A 15,792-nucleotide genomic window follows, 5' to 3' on the forward strand; every position below is an offset into this window, starting at 1 on the left:
GTGTAGCTTGCATCCCAATATATCTAAAAGAAAATTGCACATTATAGAAAAACAAGTTAGTTTTATTTTAAAAACACATACCTGTATACCAGGCTTTCTCTTGGCATTCATGATCTTCAGATTTCTGAAGGTTGGGTGGCAATAAGAAGCGATCAATGTAGATTTCACAGCAGATTAGATTTTCATCTGCATCTCTGTGTAATGTGAAAACAAGATTTCTCAAATCTTGAGGAAAGCTTAAAGCTTCAAAAGATTCATCATTTCTTTGCATTTGATCATCCCATGAGAAATAATGTTGTCCAGTTCCATGCCGATATTTGATTTCTTTTATTAGAAACCAATCTACTTGATAATCGAGTAGAGGTTTTTGTAGATTCAAAGTGTGAGAACCATCAGTACATTCAATGTGAATCTCATTTTCTAATCTTCTTATGACGTTACATATGAGATTATTTACATCATTTCTCTGTAAACCCGGCTGAGAAGATCTGCAAAGGAATTCTTAACTCCAGAAATGAACTTTACATCAAAACGATACTGGGCTAACGTCATTATCCATCTAACCATTGCTGCATCTTCAGAGTCACATTTATGGATAGCAAACTTAAGGGCTTGGCAATCTGTTGTGACTGTAAAATGTTTATAGATCACAAAATATTTGAATTTGGCAATGCCAAGGCAGACAGATCTAAGTTCTTTCTTTAGGCTTGACCAATTTTTTTGTGTAGTTGACTAGATTCCAAAGGCATACTGGCAAATTTCATATTCCATTTTCTTTTTATTAGGATCATGTTGGCAGAAAATTGCACCCCATACGATATCACTGGCATCTGTGATGATGGTTTTAGGCCACTCTTCACTGATTGTGCTTAAAGAAGAAAAATTCCTAATTTTTCCTTTAATTCTTCTGAATGCCTCTGTTAAATCCTCTGTCCATGGAATTGGATCTTTTTTCAATATTTTATTCAATAAGACTCTATCTTGGGCACAATGTCTGGCAAATTTGGAGATGTAATTCAAACTACCCAAGAATCTTTGTAGTTGAGTTTTATCAATGATTCTTTCTGGAAATTTATCTATGAAATCAAGACTATGTTGCATAATGTAATATGATCCATATTGAATCACATATCCCAAGAAATCTATCATAGTCTGAAATAACTTCATTTTTGAATCTGATAAAAATATACCTTTTTCTTTGACTCTCTTGTAGAGTATATTAAGATGATTTATATGAGAGGGAATATCTACATAATGAATTAGAACATAATCAATATATTTCTTCAAGAAATCATCCATACCATCAAAATTTTCATCCATAATCCTCTGGAAGGCGGATGGAGAATTTACTAGTCCAAAGGGCATAATATTCCATTCAAAATGTCCTTCTAGTACTGAAAAAGCCATTTTCCACTTATCTTCTTCTTTTATCCCTACTTGCCATAAACCAGACTTTAAATCAAACCTGGAAAAGATTTTTGACTATGATATCTGAGACAAAAGAACGGAGGGTTTTGGAAAGGTATAGGCATCATAATCAAGAATATTATTCAGAGGCTTGTAGTTTACTACCAATCTTGGTTTTCCTCTGATAATATCTGAATGTTTGTTGACATAAAATCCAAAACAAGCAATAGGGCTATGAGATTTTTTGATCAAACCTTTTTGCAGTAAGGATTTTATTCCTTCCTTATAATACCTGAGTTGTTCAGAATTTATTGGTGTTGCTTTTGATCTTCTGAGTTTTCTGTGAAATTCCTTTTTCAAAGGCAATTCTACTTCATGTTTATGAATATGCCAAAAGGCATTTGCATCTTTAGAACAACAAGATTTTAGTTTCTGAGAGATCTCACTTATTTCTTTTTCAAATTTTCCTTTCAGAAGATTTTCATCAATCTTGAGCATTTCTTTCTTCTTCTCCATCTTTGCCAAGGTATTTTGTAACCTGTCAATTCTGCTCAATCTATTAGGAGAATTGGAATGAATAAAGGAATAGAAATAATCTATACCTTTGAAGAGAAGAAAATATCCCCATTTCTATGATTTTTCATCATAAGTGCTTCCATGTCTTCTGAAATTGCTCAGGAAAGGAGTTCCTAAGTACATAGCACAATCAAGCCCTGTGACTAATGGAGCATGAACTTGAATTCCTTCAGATTGAGATACGAAGACATCTATTATAGCTTCTTTCATTGTCATGATTTCTCCACTTGTAGTAACAACTCCTAGACACTTTGTCTTTTGTCTTTGAGGATAGGGAATTACAATGTCGCTTACTATGTTCAATCTTGAACCTGTATCAATTAGAACCTTCCACCATTCTATGGAAGAACCAATTCTGATTTTCATTTTTACACAGTACATTACATCTGTGTTCATTGCATTCATTCCTAATCCAGATCTAGGATCTTCAAATTCTTCATCTGGAATTTCAAAGTCTTCAGATTTGAAAATCGCTTTCATTGGATCATGATATGGATTAGGCTGTCTTTCTGGTTCTTTCTGTTATGTTTGTGAAGATTCTCCTTTTGTGGGTTGTGCATGTAAAGAATGTATATTGTTCCCTTGATGTGCTTCAATGCATATCCTTCTATTCTCTCTGACTTCTTTTCTAAGATCTTTGATAGCTTGACTAATTGCAGGAAGTGTTTGAGGAAGATCATCTTCAATTGTTTGCTGTCTGAATTCTCTTGTTAGACCATCAACTGAAAATAAGGCTACAGAAGGAATATATCTATATTGATGATTTATCTGTGGCTTTTGTTGTTCTTGATATTGTTGTGACTTGGATTGTTGAAGATGGGTCATCAGCAATCCTTTATACATTTCTTTGAGTTTTGGATCGTCAGCATTAACCATTTGTGTAAAATAATTTCTAGAAAGCTCATCATGATCTAAGCTTTCATTTGATAGTGGTTTGAACATCCTCACTGCATTACACTTGCAAATGTCAGGATCACTGCATTCACAGAGTTCTTGAAAACATTCATTACAGTGTGGATCTTTGTAATATTCAACTTCAGAATCTTCTTCTTCATAGACAGCATGTATCTAGTCATTTAGATCATAATAATTTTCTGAATCTGTTAATTCTTCACAGCTAGAAGGGAGATCAATAATATTTACCTTGCCAGATTTATTCTTATAGCTAAATTGTTTCTTCTTCCCAGATTGTTGTTTGTATTTTTTCAGTTTTGGACAATTTGGAGAAATATGTCCTTTTTCATTGCAATGGGAACAAAATATTTGCTTCTGTTTTGGAATTCATGGAACTGGTGTGTTTTTTTTTATTCTCTGGGAGGCCTTCTATGAATGATTTTTTTGTTTTCTGCGGATCTAAAAGTTTGATTCGAGTAAGCTTTCTTTTTAGAGCGACGATGATCATATCCCCCTAAACTTTTAGATCCATGTAAATGCCATTGTTTACATAGTTGTTGATAGCCATGTGGTTTAGTGGAGCTCGTGGCAGCTCGAGCAACTTTCATCTGAGAGCAGAGTTCAACAATGAAAGCCTTAATAGCTTGTCTTATAACACCAAATTTATAGGCACCAATCTTTCCAAGAAGCTTATTCAAAATGGCAGTAGTTACCCAATTTGGTAAAGAAGCAATGAATATTTCTTTCCATTTGGGATCTTGAATCATGTCAGAAGAGAGAGTATGCAGATGATGGAGATATTCCATAAAATATTCATCAAAATGCTACATATTAGTAAGCTTCATGGATGTAAGTGTGACTGCAGCAAGTTCATTATTGTTCTGAGGATAACCACAAAAATTGGCAAGATTGCCATGCATTAAGCAACCAATCATGTTATTCACAGGTAATGAAGTCTGTGGATCCATATATGTAGTATTATATGGGTTCATTACCACAGATGTTTCCCAAGAAGGAAGGAGGAGGATCATAATTAATTTCTGCTTTAAGCCAAGAATCAAGGAGTCCTTCGAATTCACTGATGATTTTCCTGGTTGCATTTATTGGAGAAATGTCATCTGCTAAATATGTGCGATAGCAAACCAACATGGAACTTAATGTATACAATATTTCTGCTTTAGTACAATTGTCAATATTCCATGAATATGTGGAAGAAGCAGACCAAACTTTATGATATTTTGCTTTCATGACATCTCTTTTATCAGGAGTAGGTGAACAAGAAGAATTCCAAGAAATTCTATCAGAAACTGTATGTACAGTTGTATCTTTGGGTTCTTCTTCATTAGAAAATGAAATCAGATCAGGAATGTATTTTGCTATCTGAAAAGTTCTTTATTAGGAGGAGAATAATTATTCACAAGAAACTCTAAATCTTCTAGAGTAGGAGGAGCAAAGGGCGTTGCTTCAAATTTGTTGAGTATTGTATCAGAACTATAAGGCTTATCAGGATCATCTCCTAATTTCAACCACTTAGAAACTGTCATTTTATGTCCAGGGCTTGAAGAGTTTAGACTGAAAAACATGCCAAGATTAGCCATAGGAGCATAGACAAAGGTAGTTTCTGGTTTAGGAAAAATTATATCACTAGGATTCTTCATTTTTTATTGAAGAGTAGTAGGAACAACATGGAAAGGCAATTGATCTTGAGGATGTGAGAAATAAGTAGTAGCTTTAAAAGTCGGATCAGGAGTGTTTTTCTTTTTCAGACTTTCAACAGAAGTAGAGACAACCCAAACTTGTTTCTTTACTACTTCAAGTGACGTTTTTAAGCTTGTCATCATATCCTGATTCTTATCTACTATTTAATGTACTTTTCCAATCCATTTCGAATTATCATTAATCCCTTTTTCTAAAACATCAATAGTTTTAGCAATATGCAACTCATTTGATCCAAGAGTTTTTATTCCATCTACTAATTGATCTCTGGTAAAATCTACCTTTTGAAGAATTTTATCTATTATTTCTTGGAGCATTTTATTTTTTTTGGCTACATATTAATGATTTCTTTCTAGATTTTTAATCAAATTATCTAGAGCAGGATTTGTCCAGTTTGTTGTTGCAACCGATTCCCTGTCTGAAAGATGAGACTGGTCAGACTAAAGTGGAGGTAACTTAAAAATCTTATCGTCTTGTCTGATAACAAGATTTTTCCAAGGAGGAATTGTTGTCTCAGTGCTAAGAATAGTGCCATCTATTAATTCCCATTTGTGTTGTGGCACTTATGTCTGTAAGGATGACCCTTGCATCATATTCACTCTAAGGGTTTGACAGATGTGTTCTAACAAAAGCTGCCCTTTCATCTTAACAGACTGTAAATGTTTCAAAACATTTGATTTTTGCAACATATTTTTATATTTATCATCTATGTGAGCGATGATAAGAGGTCCAGGAAATTCAACTAGATTTTCCTTAATCTTTGTTTTTATATCTTCACAAGATAGATAATTCTTGAACTTTTTGACCAAAGCCATTTCTACTTCATTTCTACTTGGATAATAAAACTTATAAAAAGAAATCCATTGGCTATTATGTTCCATCCAAGCTTTCCAATTTTTATTGTTGATTTTGTTGATTGTTGACCTATCTTTCTTTGAATAGGTTTTCATTTCTTCACAGTATCTATACTCTTGTTGATGAGTATACAGATCCTAGTTAAACATTTTCTTATACCATTCATTTGAGGGATCATAAGGACTTATTCCTTTGTATATCTTAAGAAATTGAATGATTTCTTCATCAGAAGGAAGTTGTATTTTACTAGGAATCTTATTCCTAGGATCCAATCTATAGCTGGGGATTTCTTCTGGATATCCTAAGCCTTTTGTAGCAAATTTTCCTACTGATTGAAGCAAAATTTCTTCATGAGCTGAAAAAGGAGTACACTTTGTATATTCTTGTGTTTGATTTCCAGAACTTGGAACAAAATGAATCATGTTTATTCTTCTTTTGTCTTTATCCTGTTCTTCTTTTTCATGGGGTTTTGGAAGACTAGGAGTTTGCTAACAAAAGCTAGGAGAACAATGAGGATGATTACATATAGATGGTTGTGGAAATTGTGGAATTTGGAATGTTGATTCCGTATTAATTGTTCTAGGAGGAACAATATTTGAATGCAGAGACTGAAGAGTTTTCGCAATCATATTTGATAACATATGCATGAAGTTTGGATCAGAAATAAGATCATATGAAGGACTTGGTGATCCTTTAGGAATAGATGCAATAGAGGACATTTTTGGTTTCATTGTGACTTCAATTTTTACAGGGTTTTGTATAACAAGAGGAGGAGGAGGTCCACCATGCTCAGACTGTGCATACTCTAATTGGGGAAAGAAACAAGTTCGAACAGGTCCATTATCTTCTCGAATAGAAGTTTGAGTAGTGATAGGATGTGGACAGGGAGAAGTACGAATAGAAGCCCAATTTGTGATCCATTCTGTTGGCGGTTTAAGATCTCGATGAGATATCATTTGAGGAGCAACAAGATTTAAGCCATAGTAATGAGTGATTAGAGTAGTGAACTCAGAGGTTTCAGAAACATGTTGGACAACAAGAGGAGTGGTCTTCTTATAAAATTTGATGACACATCGCCAATGAATAGCAACATTATTGCTATTATCTTCAAAATCATCATATCCATGTGTTTGGATGACAAGCATTAGAGCATTGATGGCATTAGGATCATCTAAGGAAATAGAAAAATCAGGAACTCAGGACCAAGAAATTGGACCGTAGGCTAATGTTCCTTGACACACTCAAATTAAAGGTTTATGAAAAGTTTTCCATCGGCGATCAAAAACACAAGAGAAGACAACGATGTCTTGACCTTTTCTATGTAGTGGTTGAATTCCAATTTGGATATGACCAAAATGAGCAAAATTGAGACCAGCTTTTAGTGCAGCTGTAAACTCAGACTGCTTCAAAATGTTCATTGTTTGAAGCAGATGATTATTATTGGAGGTTTGTAGAATTTCTTCTTTAACCTTATATCTCCAGTATTGTATAGTGTTTAATAATCCCAGATTTGTATAGGAGCTAACCAGTGAGAGAGAGTGTTGGGAAACTTTTTAATTTCCATTATTTAATTCGAAGTCATCACTCATGAGAAGGATTGTTGTCATTAGCTTGGAGAAAAATATTGTGCATTGAAAGATAAGAGAGCCATCACTTTGTGTAAAGAGGAAGATCAGAACCTCAATGAGAGTAAGATACATTGTTTAATTGATGAGTCACATTGTGTGGAGGAGATGGTTTTATATCGATTGAGTAAAGGAAGCTACTATCCAAAAGCGTAGTCAAAAAGTTAACCAAAAGATAGTTTGTTATTGAGAGTTTCCTATGGGAAAGTATCCTTGGAAAAATCGCCCTTTGATGAAAAACATTGGTCTATTTGTTCTAGCTATGTTGTAAAGTGTTTGTGTGTGACATCATTAAAAAAAGCTAAGATAATTCAAGAAATATTTTAAGAGGAATATTGTTGTTGATTTAAAATTTGTATGAATTTTATTGTATATTCATAATGGCAAGCCCACTAGTTGATTTTGTTCGTTATAGTAGCCCATTATGAAACAAGGGACATATAGAGTTATATGTAAGAAAACCCTGGGGGAATCTATATTAAAGAAACATTCTTTTATGTTTTTGTATTTGTAAAAATAATCACAATACATAATGATAGGTGACCATAACAATTATGTCCAAATTACATTTTTAGTTTAAACCGTTTCCTCAAATTCCTCCACAATATCTCTATAAATATCCCCATAAATATCTTAAGCAATCTTTATCCCTAACAACATTCATTTATCCTAATCTCCCATTATTTCGTAGACTTGTATGGTTGGTCTACATCACTACATTCTCACTTCGATACTAAATATAATTCACAAGTAGAATTTATTCCTTCATACTCCCCATTAACGAGTACTTGTGAATTTGGTATCTTCAACGATCCTATGGCTACTCACATATTCATCTTCAATATTACGCTTTTTTATGGCCTTCTTATTTCATCTTCATTTATCTTCAACTTTCATCTCGTATCATCCACCGAAATACCTGGGTCACTAGTCGTTGCATCCACCAATTCTTTAGGAAACATTTTCTCATACATGGTTTAGTAACATATCTTTATACATCTAAATTCAAATCCCACTACATGATTGTTCATCCACCTGTGTTTTCCTAGCTTACCCATAACCATATCTTGGGTTTTCTTGGATTACCTTTGTTGGGTGTAGTATAAGATATATGAATGAACCAATATTTAATGTCAATTCAGGGTCTGTGGACTTTGAGATGCAACACTAGAAATTTTAGAGGACTTTGGGAACCTTCAAAACAAAGCCTTAATCTAATCTCAAAACTACTCACACTTGGATTTCCTACACTAGTCAAATCTTTATTCTAATCCAACACAAAAAAACATTCATTAGAAACAAAACCTAAGCTATTTCAAACACCAATCTTACAATTTAGCAACATCTTGAAGCAAACCTTAATGATTGAAATACAAACCTACTTGTTGACAATTAAAAACCCTTTAGCTATTAGAAATGTAAAGAACAAACCCTAACTAGTGACAAACCCTAGATATTGATCAATCGATAATCCTAAGCATTTCTTCCTAACTAAACTAAGAAAATCAAATTCATTGCAAACTAAATCCTCTCTCATTCAATTAAAAACTCCAAACAACCAAGTCTATTGTGACTATAATCTTGCGAACTAACCTTGTGACAAAATTAAATGTGTAGATAAGAAAGCTATAATAAAACAAACGTGCATTTATTAATCAACCAAAATATCACACAAAAAGATGCACACATCCTTTCTCGGTTCTGAGGATCAATATTCCTAAAATTTGTGCATGCATTCTTCAAGATTGGAAAATTATGGAACGACACATGCATAAAATATATTACCACAAATCTCAATAAAGAGTACAAGATCTAGAAAATGATTCTAAAAAGAGAATCCCTACAGACATTATGGAAATTCTCAATAAAACCTACAGGGCACACATTTTCTATTCAGTTTGTTCAACATAGAGATCAGTGTAACTCAATATACCACTGATGCATGAAATTCAATCTTCAAATCTTTCAAATGATCTTATAGTCTATTGACCAGTCGAAATGTACCACCAACAACTAAGGGGTATACCATGTGTGAAGTCCCAATTAGACCTCACACCATTTGGGATAAGAGCCCCATCTAGTATGTGGGTCTGACTGCCACCATGAATGTTTTCTGCTCTTGGTTATCAAATGAGAAGATGTCAGAGTGGGGTAAGAATGAAATGCTCAGATAGTGAAACAAAATCAGCCCAATATTGACAAATTGTAGAAAGCGGTGTGAACAAGTCTCAACAACACTAAGAAGAGATATACGATGAGAGGGATTAGTGAGCTAAAACCCCATTAGACATAATAAATAGGAACATGCCAGAATTCAATTGCAAAGTAGTTCAAAATAGATCACTAACATGGCAAGGAACAAGTAAACATAGATTTAGAAACGAAACATACATGCAACCGCTATGTATCAGTACATAACATCTTCGGTGTATGAAATCACACATCCAAATACGGTGAGGTATCAGATAGCTAATACAACCACCATGAGTGAGCATGGGAATCAGTGCCAAAGATAAAAGGAAACATCTTATTAATATTGCTACAGATTCAAATACATATCATGAAATTGTTCAATACCTAATAGTGGAACATGGGTTTCTCATACCATTTCCCAATGCCAAAACCCTAGCCCCACTACAAATCCACTCTACTAGCTACCAAGAGCTGAGTGGCCCTAGCTCACAAGCATAAATTAGGTATCTATCTTGCCTCAACTCGAGTGCTAAAGTCCCTTTGAAATGAGGCTTGAGGGAACATTTATAGAGATGAGGGGATTGTTCAACTACCATGACCCTTGACCTTCCCTCATGACCTTTCAACTATCCTCATGACTCTTGAGATTACCCACTTCTTCCTCAGGCCAGAATGATTATTACATGCCCATATCAGACCTAACATAGTGGCTGATATAATGGTGGGTGATATTTACATAATTATGAAAGAGTTAGAGAGAAAGATGTGGAGGGTTATTGGAAACCCTACAATGCTTATTGCCTATATCAACGATGTGGATGATTGGTTCTAGAACAAGCCTGTTTTCTTTCCACTACACTTCTCTCACATTCATCAATCTTCTGCTGAGGTGCCATCGAGACTTCGAGTTTATTGAAAGGCTCTCGGTAGTTGGAAGGGAGTAGTTGGCCTGCTGAAAGGAAACCCTAGTGTTGGATCTCATTGCCAACATTGTTGAGAAACCACGAAAACATGGATTTTTGGATTACATGTCATTGTGCCTTGCTTACATCCAACCACCTATTGTTGTTGTGTTCTTCATTGAAACCCTTGGCCGTGTGGCATCTACGGAAAGCCTAGTTCCCTTGTTCAACGTCACATTCCTACTTTCTCCCATGATCTGCAAGAAAACAAATTATATTATCCACATACATATTACAACCACAAGGTCACTTAATAAGGTGTCATATTTAATCAACAAAAATAAGAAACAATTGTTATTGAAAATAATTGATTCCCATAACAACATTAAGACAGAAATGAAGAAGCACTCATAGCCATGAAACATTTATGTAGAGATTCGTTTCTCAAGCCTTCCTTAACCATTGGGAACATTTCAATTTCCAGCTTCACAAAACCAATTTCACACCTGAGTATAATATCGTGCACCTATTCTTTCACACGTGGTTCATAGGTAGCTCTATTATTATTATTCATGTAATAGGTATCAAATGGAGTTTTTCTATCTTGTCATGCCAACAGGGCACTGCAACTCTAAGACAAATTTCCCACATGTATGTTTGTCAATGTTAAATTTGACCTTTCGGGCCTACGTATTATTATAGTGTGTCCTTCCTATTCCCATTTCCTTTTACCATGAAGAAAATGTCATTGGAAAACAAAGAGTTGGACATGCATATCCCTTAGATCGCAGCTCTATCAAAGAGGTTTTTTTGTCGGAGTAGAGGGAGAGTCGCATCTGTTGTGAGTTATGTAGCCTAGTTGCTTTTGAGGGTAGGTCACACTTCTAGCTACATGGTGGAGTGTGACTTTGTGACTAGGGGTTGCATGGTTGTAAATAATGGTTAGTCACAATTATGCCTGCATTCGTGAGGTTTTCAAATGCGATCGATGAGTATGAGTGGGAGAGCGACTTCTGAGAGGTCACAAATTAGCATCTCAGCTAGGTCGCAATTCTTGGATGCTTTCCAAAGGTGTTAACATGTGACCCAGTGACTGTGAGTGGGGGTGCAACTTCTGGGAGGTCACAAAGTCACATCTCAGACTGGTCACGCTGCTTGGATGTTTGACAGAGGTGTTAAACTGAGAATCGGCAACTGTGCGTGGGAGTGCGACTTCTTAGAGGTCGCAAGATCACTGAATTGGGCTAGTCACAATCCAAGATGCATTCTTGTGGCCCAGTCATGAGATTTTCCCCGTTGAAAAATCGATGGGGTGACATAGTCACAGTGTTAAATATGGTAATCATACGTCCATCGTGAAACTAACCAGTGTCGTGCTTTAGCTAAAGCAACTCGACAATTCAAGAGCATGGGAACCCTTTGAACCAAAACAATGATGTACTTTCTTTGTATAAGAACTTCATTTTTGTGACGGTCCATTGAAGACGAGATATAAACAGGCAAGGTCCTGAAGGTCTAAAGGAATTCCATGTTGTACCATAGTTCATCTATAATCATTGAATCGATCTTCTATGCTCTGCTAAACTTCGATTACATTGCGCTCAATCTCGATCTCCCTTTGCAGCTTGATATTCCTTTTGAAGAGTCAAATTTGGTGGTCAAAGAAGACCTCCTCAATGCAAAACATTTTCTTTTACAGGTATGGTTTGAGATTGCTTCCAAATGCATCATTTGGGCCACCCATCGTTAATTCCATCATAACCTTCTCGCCACCCTTGAGTGCGATGCATATCCTTGCGTTGTTTTAATGGGAGGAATTTTAACAATTACCCCATAATGAGCGCTTTCCTAACTCCTTGTAATAGTGCTTAGGTTTAATAGAAAGACAATGGTGGAGTTGTTTCTAAACACACACACATACACATATACAACAAACAATATTATGCCCAATTTATATATCTATATTAACAAAAGAATCTTCCATTCTTACGTTTCCTCATTGTCAAAACCCTTCAAGTCCACATTTGACATTAGTTTTTGGTAAACGATTGCCTCATTGGATATGTGCCTAAGCCACCTCCCCTTGATCCCTATAGAGATGGTGAAACAAAACCAATCAGTTTACGTAAACAACATACATGTATATATTTTCACGTGGAAGCATGGAACTTAATGAAAATAATGGCAGTAACTCATTAAAGGAACATGCATCCCAAGTATTCCAAATTAAGGTGTCATACATTGTATGGTTGAGTGAATCATGCTTTAATTTGGAAATCAGTTCAGAATTCAAGCACCTTAATAGGCTTACTAATTACAAGAAATCATGGTATTATATGAGGCCCAAGGTAATTTCCTACTCATAGGATAAATGCCTAGAAATATCTATTAACACACATCTTAGAGAGTGAGGACTAATTTAGAATAGGGTTGGACCTTCAATCACACATTCTAGAGTTATAAGGATGCAAGGGAAAGCTATAATTCCCACAGACCCTAATGCACATGCTGAGGTGAAGGATCTGCCAAGGGCCTGAGGAAAATGTGCTTCTATGACTTCTCATAATGATGCCATGTGATGCCAATGAGAGTGCACCCCTAGAGGCATGCAAATTTGGTGACAACAGGGAGGGGATCACTCTTTTGACAATCTAGGGTTTCTCCCAAACCCTAATATTGTCACTCTTACGAGAAGCCACATTGAATGCATGCTTGTTAAAATATAGGACATCCACTGATCATGATGTGTATCATGCAAAGATGAGTTTTAAAATAATGAGAGACTCTTAACGTATCAATGAAGCCATTAACCTTTGAAACCGTAATGTGATCCTAAGGCTTATATCTGAGATGAAACATGATGCATGAATGTAATGCATAAAACATGAGTGAATGCACCAAAGGGGTTGGATAGGTAAGGTCTTGAGGAGAGAAACCAATTGGGGGTCTTATCAAAACCATAGTGGCTTGGGCAAGTGGTAGGGTAACCAAAATTTTGAATATGCCCAAAAATTTGGGTGGTGTTGTAGCAGCTACAACAATTGGCGAACCACTGGTAGAATCCAGTATCTCCGTCAACAACCCTGTAGTAGTCTGAGTGTGAATAATGATGCAAAGGACTATTGAAAATATGTTATGGGCACCTCTTGCGGTGACTCGACCTTTACAGATATTCATTCCCTTTGTGTCTCAGCTAGGTCTTACTAGTCAATAAACACCCAATTAAAGTTCACACGTGTCGGTAGTTGATGATGATGCAAAGAATGGGGCAGAGGGCTTATTGTATTCATAATTTTAAAAGTATATTTTTGGTGTTTCTCTACTTCCAGCGGGCCTAGACAGTACCTCGGTGGAGTCACTCCAATAAATCACAAACATTGCTCCACTGCTAGCGAGCCTTGTCAGTACCCCGGTGAAGTCGTTGCATTACCTCTCTCCATAGGAAGCATTTCTCGATCCTTTACCCTTTATTTGGTTTCATTTTCTTTTATGTGTGAATTTGCACTTATTTTTGGTCGTTCACTGCACCAGGGTAGATTAGGGATCCTGACTTATTTTACGAGTGAGAGAGGTTGTTTCTTATTTGATAGAAACTAAGAGATATCCTGATTTAGGATTTCCCTTAGGCCAACCTGCCATGCCACATTTCTAGTTAGCAAGTGAATAAAGAACACATGTCATTGAAATAATCAAGACCATGCTAAGCATGAGGTTTAGGTTATGGGTATAGGTAATTCAAACTAATTAGTGTTCCCCATGAGCCATCTGTTCTTATCTTCCCTGCTAGTAAATTAGACTTGTAGGAGAGATATCTAGGATGCAATTTTAATGATTATTTATAAGAGAGGATACCCACTGGCGTAACCATCACAACTTCACAAAATCATTAGGGCTAGGCTTCTAGCTCTAGGGTTAGGTTACCAGGGACGTCATCTATAGTTTCAACATGTGCGAAGAGGTAAAAGAAATCACTTTAAGATTTGAGCATGTGCAAAAGGGTGTGAGGAAGCCAGTCAAAGTAGCAAAGGTTTGAAGGCTTCAGCTTTGGAAGGATCATGTAGTGGCATGCAACATAGAGGAATATGTCAGGTTAGGTCAAAGGTGAGTGTTTTGTCAAGGGAGAAGGAAGGTGCATGAGGAAACACAACAGACAGGGCTTATGATGCAGGAGAGTTCAGTTAATTGTAATTAAAAGATCAATGTGATGCACATGCAGAGCTTTCATGAATGTCATGTAGAATTAAACAAATGAAAAGACATGAGTGCAAACTAAAAAAGCAGTGAACTAACTACCTACAATAAGGAAAATTAAGCATGCTAAAATTTAAATCATAAAGAAAATTATAATTAGCCAACTAATAAGCAAAAACTAAAACCTAAATCCTAATTTAACCAAAGCATAGGTCGGGTTATGTGAAATCAAACTTCCAATGTAGCCACAGCAGTAGTTCTCAACATGTGAAAACAAAGATGACAACAACTAGAATTTGTGAAAAGAGTTGTGCAAAAAATAAAATGATTACTTGTTAAATATGCGCAATAGAAAGAAAACCTCATCTACTTACAAGGAAACGTGCCAGAAACAACCTTTCAAGGAAAATCGCAACCCGATCCTAGCAAACCAAATCATAGGCATGAAATTTATAGTCATCCAACCATGACATACATTCATTCATGCTTAACCCTAAATCCAAAGAAAGTAAGAAAAGATGCTGCCAGCTAGCAAAGGAATACACCAGATTAATCCGATCAGAAACCCTATCATGATGTAGAGGATGATCAACTTGATAACCATAAAAAGAGGGGCTTCTATTGGGTGTAACTGAAATCCCTGCGAATTCAAATGCAAAAACCCTAATTTTAGAAACCCTAGTTTGAAATTGTTCATAGACTTCATCCAGGGTAAGAGGACTTGACATAGCCACCAGCGAAAGCTAAAATGCCTTATCGTCCTGACAAATATTTGAACCTTCAAACAACACATCATCAAATATTGGTAGCTTCAAAAGGTTTGTAGGTGGATGTATGTGGTTATCATTGGTTGTGACCAGACAACTCTCAATGAAAATATTGTGAATTAGATCTAATGTCTGAATATTGCTAGATTGGCAGATCAACATATCAGATTCTTTAGGTTCCTAAAAATGCACTGAATCAACCAAAAGGGTGTCAGGCAAAGGGTAGGTCAGGATATTTGCACCTTCCCATATAGGATATTGTAAGGTATCATTTTATTGTGTATGTTGACATACTGTATTGGCTAGGAAACAATAAAAAATATTTGAGATAATTGCCACTGCACTCCCTTCAGCAAACAAATTAGGGTATAGAGGTTGATGCACATCAGTTGAAAAGTTATGGAAATATTTGCTCAGAGAGACATTTCTCGAATCATAGGATTTCCAAGATGAGCTTGCATCCTGTGAGATGATGTTGAGAGTAGCGTGATGTACAAAAACCCTAATTTTAGAAACCCTAATTCGACTTGGTTCAGGAGTCTCCTCAGGAACGTGAGAAATTGACATAACCATCAGTGGAAGCTGAAGTGCCTCAACTTCCTGATGAGTCCCTAAACGTTTTAAAGGTGAGCCATCAAATTTTGGGGGCTTCGTAGGATAAACAGA

Source organism: Pinus tabuliformis, chromosome 1_1, assembly GCF_031772625.1.
Source record: "Pinus tabuliformis cultivar Carrire ecotype Pingquan chromosome 1_1, CPIR1, whole genome shotgun sequence".
Lineage (NCBI taxonomy): Eukaryota > Viridiplantae > Streptophyta > Pinopsida > Pinales > Pinaceae > Pinus > Pinus tabuliformis.